This window comes from Pristiophorus japonicus, chromosome 31, assembly GCF_044704955.1.
Source record: "Pristiophorus japonicus isolate sPriJap1 chromosome 31, sPriJap1.hap1, whole genome shotgun sequence".
Taxonomy (NCBI): domain Eukaryota; kingdom Metazoa; phylum Chordata; class Chondrichthyes; family Pristiophoridae; genus Pristiophorus; species Pristiophorus japonicus.
This window is the reverse complement of record NC_092007.1, coordinates 10,678,721-10,684,576: the sequence shown is the minus strand read 5'-3', so window position 1 is coordinate 10,684,576 and position 5,856 is coordinate 10,678,721.

The following is a 5,856-nucleotide window of genomic DNA, read 5'->3' as shown; positions in this document are numbered from 1 at the left end:
CCAGGGTGCGCAAGGGTTTCACAATAGCCTGGGCATATTCCACCGGGCATTGTCAGGAATCCTGAACCCCCTGGATGTAGGAGAAGGGAGCACTATACTACAGTACGTAGACGGTATCATTATCGCTTCTAGTACTGAGCAACAGCACGTGATAGCCCTGACTACAGTACTGGGAGCCTTACGGGACTCTGGGTTTAAGGCAAATCCTAGGAAAGTTCAGGTGGGGAAGGAGGAGGTTACGTATCTGGGATACATAATAACCCAAGGGAAAAGACGAATGCCAAAGATCGAAAGGAGGCTGCCAGAAGTCTTGGTTACCGGGAGCGAAGACGTAGGACTCTACAAGAACAAGATACGGAGGTTCGTGATGGAACTCTGTAAACAATCACGAGTTACGAGTGCAAGCCAGAGACCAACAAACTATTAGGGATTTAGAAAGGGACACGAAGGAACAAAAGGCTCAGGTACCACAAATAGGAAGCCGGGTCATGGTAAAGATAAATCCCGAAAGACCCGGGTTCTCACCAAAATGGACCAGACCCCACCTGATGATTATGGTTAGCGATACATGCGCCTGCATAGACATGGGAGATATCGGCAAATGGAAACACTGGACTCAGTTGAAAAGATATGGATCCTAACCAACCGGTGGCCACTGGAAAATGTTATGTTTTACAGGATTTTATCCCTTCTTGGAGCAGGAACATCCATTGATGGAGGAAGTAACGGACCTCAATGCCTGTATTACAGGGATTCAGAAAACATTCGTTGCGATCCAGTTTCAGGAACCCTAATGGTGATAGTCGGCACAACGATGGATTTAAATTGCAACATTAGACTAACGGGTATTAAACAACTTAACAGAGAATCTAAGCGACAGTGGGGGTGGACCACTAACAAGGGCATAACAGTAGCAGTAAAGGAGACCATGGTGTGGTTTGTATTAGAGGAAGAACGAGGAAGTGGCATCCACAGGGAGGGGGTACAGATAGTGTGCATGCCCGTCTTCACTCAATTTTCCGGAAAACCACGGCAAGGGGATACCAGGTGGAAGATATGTCAGGCCTCCCTGTGCGTGGGTACCAAGCAGTGGTGTTGGGATATCCTTGCCCCGACAACCACTCTAGTGACAACGGCTCTCCCCAGTACAACCACGCAAGCCCCTCCAACATGTCCACTCATGTGAGCTAGAGCCAAAGGAGGGCTAGTAATAAAGGAAACTAAAGAAAATTTATATTTTGGGGTATGTCAGCGAATACTTACAGTGGTCTTAAATCTAACAGATATCACCCTTTCTAGCTTTTGTGGGAATAAAACCATAAGCCTATACCAGAACCTGACCCAACGAGTCCTCGAAGGCCCGGGATCCACGACCATGAGATTTAATATCAGAAAGAGAACGGAACGAGGTCGAACGAAAAGGGGAATATTGGAAACACTAGCCACGGGTTTTGCAGCGGGGGTTGCAATGGTAAATACTCAAGACCTGTGCGCAATAGACAACCGAGTTAACACTTTCACGCAAACCTTAAGGAACTAGACAGCCAAGCCTTACAAGCGTGGTTGGGAGATGGAAGGGGAACTGTTACAAGTGGCTCACACATTACAGGAACATGCCAAGACCATAAATTTGATCCACGCAATGGGAAACGACCTAAGTAAACGATTGCAAGCCGAAATAGTTTGCTCCGGGTATGGGTCATGGATACTTAGTGAGGTACAACATAACCTGGAGGAATTCCAAAATGGGTACATATCAGATTGGTGGGTTCCGAACGACATATTTAATAATTGGACTCTAGACAAAAACATGAATAACACATGCGAGGTATGGAAAAATAGTCACGCATGGGTGCCAAAAGTTAAATGTATTACTGGACATGTGAATATGATCGGATTTGTGTTATCAATACCACAGTATGATGTATCAAAGGGAGACCCCTTAGACCAAACCGATAATATTGGAGAAGTAAGAAACCGAACACGATTGTGTTACCATGAACCCTCCAGACATGTGATTAAAAATAACAATAGTACCAAAGGCATTGAATTGACATAACCGACTGTTATAAAAATAACCTAGTGATTTTGTGTCGAGGTACGCCAAGAATGACGGAGGTTGATAGCGGATTCCACCAAACTAACGGATGCACACTGAGTATTACCCCGCTGGGACATGATTCCGAAACAATCGCAGCTCCACAAGGGAATGGAGACTGGTGCGTGAGTACAGGAGCAACCAATCTGATGATTAAGACCAAGGGGGGAGTCACCCCCTGCGCCATCGTCAGACCTAACTTTTGTTTCAGCCCCATGGGGGAGATAGACATAAATGGATACCGCATGCACCCCGAAACAACGGAAATTGTCCACGGAATGGTTACGGACGCCATCCGAGAAGGTGGTATGGGAACCGCAAGGAAGGCAAGTAGCTGAACTAAGTGAGGAACAATTGCAACTGGTGCAAGGAATCCAAAACCAAAGACAACAGTATATCCGTCTAATGGAAGAAATAGACAACCTACAAAGAGACACTAATGGATGATGGCCAACCAACCTTGGTACTTAAAACTGTGGGACTTTGGACTTAATATTCAGATCCACCCATGGATAAGGAGTATATCACATGTACTTGTTGTAATACAGGGTCTAGTCCTGATAAGATTGGCGGGGTTAACCTGTGCATGAATCAATCGGGGCAGGCGACACGCTATGGCATGCACCGTGATTAATGCAACGAGGGACAGAAATTCGAATAACCCAGCAGAAAGGACTTACCTTATATAGCCCTGGGAGGAAAGTCACAGGAGATCCTGAAGTTTTGGAAATGGCCACCCAGATGGATGGGCATATCTGTGACTCACCCACAGGGAAGTAGCTTTTGGGGAATATAGCCAAGAGCCAAAGGAGGGAATTATAAGAGGAAAAATAGATTTGACATTAGGGGTATATACAAAATGTTTTAAGTTAGTTAGCCAGAAAAGGTGTACAGCTGAAATCCTTGGCACTCAAAGTAAAGGTACAATTCGGACACGCCTATCTCCAGTACTCCATAAACCTCACTGTGTCTCAATGGTTTATTAGCACATTGGAATATTATCTTATGTCTCTTGCCTTGACCAGATGGAGTTTTTCCATTGCCCTGTTTATCTGCCCCTCTGGGTTTCCTGTGATGGGGCACCTCCTGTAATTAATCATTCTGACATGTTATTTCCTTTGTACACCGTTATAAAAGTGACCATTACAAAGGCCTATGTCCGAGGTCCATTCCTAACTCTGTAATTATAACAGAGCTCGATAGCCCCAATAACCAACCCGTGCCGAAGGCCGCCAGGTCAGCACATTCTAACAAGTTGAGGTCACCCGAGAGAAGACCTGAAACTGCTTTAAGACAATGGTCTGTCAATCCAAGGTTATTACTGATAAGGTAACCAAGGAGTCGTGGGAGGTTGTATTGGGGAAGTAAAAGGGTCTTTGAAATTGAATAAAGATTTATGAATTTGCTGTTCGGGGAGCGTTTTCACTGATAGGACGAGTGTGACCCCTTATATCAGGGGGTTCGCTCGTGGAAAAAGAAGCCTTTCCGCTATCCCCCTGCAGTCGCTACTTTTAGTGACTTGTGAATCTGTAATCCACAGATTCCTCAGTTCCTCTACCCCAATTAGACTCCTATAATCCAAACAGTATATGGCCTCCTTATCTCATACTTATCGATATTGACGTTCATTTGCCAATTACACGCCCATTCTGCAAGTTTATCAATTTCTTCTTGTATGTTGTCGCCTTCTTCCCTTGTGTTAACTACAAACCCCAATTTGGTGTTGTCTGCAAATTGTGACATTGCACTTCCGATTCCCGAATCCAAATCCTTTGTGTAAATGGTGAACAGCAGTAGTCCCAACACCGATCCTTGTGAACAACACTTTCCACCTTCCGCCATTCTGAGTAACTTACCCTTAACCCCTACTCTCTGTTTACTGTTTTGCAGCCATTCTGCTTCGTGTCCCCTGTCAACCGTGGCTCAGTGGGCAACACTCTCGCCTCCGAGTCAGAAGGTCGTAGGTTTGAGTAACACTCCAGAGAATTGAGCATAAAAACCCAGGCTGACACCACAGTGCTATACTGAGGGAGCACCGTACTGTCGGAGGGGCAGTACTGAGGGAGCGCCGTACTGTTGGAGGGGCAGTACTGAGGGAGCGCCACAATATCGGAGGTGCTGTCTCCCAGATGAGACTTTAAACCAGAGGTCCCATCTGCTCTCTCAGGTGGATGAAAAAGATCCCATGGCACTATTTGGAAGAAAAGCAGGGGGGGGGGGGTCTCCCCGGTGCCCTGGGGCCAAGATTTATCCCACAATCAATATCATGATCTGGATCATTATCACATTGCTGTCTGTGGGAGCTTGCTGCGCACAAATTGGCTGCTGCGTTTCCCACATTACAACAATGACTACACTTCAAAAAAAGTACTTCTTTGGCTGTGAGGCACTTTGGTACATCCTGAGGTGGTGAAAGACGCTATAGAAATGCAAGTCTTTATTTTTTAATGTTCCCATTACCTTTCCTACCACTGACATTACGCTAACTGATCTATAGTTCCCTGGACTTGTGCTATCTCCCTTGTTAAATTTAGGAATAACATTAGCTGTCCGCCAGTCCTCTGGCACTATTCCTTTGTCTAGTGATGGTTTAGATATACCTAATACAGCCTCTCCTATCTCTTCCCTAATTTCTTTATAATGCATGGCTGCAATCCATCTGGACCAAAGGTTTTATCCTCATCATGTTTGACTAGTTTATAAATTGGCTCCCTGTTTCTATCTTAAATGTCTTGTTACCTTGTTTGGTCTCTTCTTGTATTGTCATGTCCAGCCTGTTAATCCCCCTGGTAAATACCCAGGGATTGGGAGGATGGGGAATGTGGGATTGGGAGGGTAGAATCAGTGTGAGATAGGGAGGATTTGAAAAATTGGATAGGCTGGGGTTGTTTTCTTTGGAACAGAGGAGGCTGAGGGGAGACCTGATTGAGGTGTATAAAGGTATGAGGGGCTGAGATATAGTGGATAGGAAGAACCTATTTAGGTTAGCAGTGAGGTCAACAAACAGGGGACATTGATTGAAAGTAATTGATAGAACGATTGAAGGGGAGTTGAGGAGAACCTTTTTCACCCAGAGGGTGGTGAGGGTCTGGAACTCACTGCCTGAAAGGGTGGTAGAGGCAGAAGCCCTCATCACATTTAAAAAGTACTTGGGTGTGCACTTGAAGTGCCGTAACCTACAGGGCTAAGGACCAAGAGCTGGAAAGTGGGATTAGGCTGGATAGCTCTTGGTCGGCCGGCGTGGACACCATGGGCCGAATTGCCTCCCTCTGTGCGGTAAATTTCGATGATTCTATGAAGGATGGAGTCAGTGTGGGATTGGAGCGATAGTTGACATCACGCCAGTTGTATGAGATAACGATTCAGTGCTGCTAAACTGCAGCCTCCAATCTGATCGAATGGGAAGGATTTGAAAGATTGGATAGGCTGGGTAGTTTTCTTTGGAAGAGAAGGGGCTGAGATAGAGTGGATAGGAAGGACCTATTTCCCTTAGCAGAGGTGTCAACAACCAGGGGCATAGATTGAAAGTAATTGGTAGAATGATTAGAGGGAGATGAGGAGAACCTTTTTCACGCAGAGGGTGGTGAGGGTCTGGAACTCACTGCCTGAAAGGGTGGGAGAGGCAGAAACCCTCATCACATGAAAAAGTACATGGATGTACACTTGAAGTGCTGTAACCTACAGGGCTACGGACTGAGAGCTGAAAAGTGGGATTAGGCTAGATAGTTCTTAGTCAGTCGGCACGGACACGATGGGCT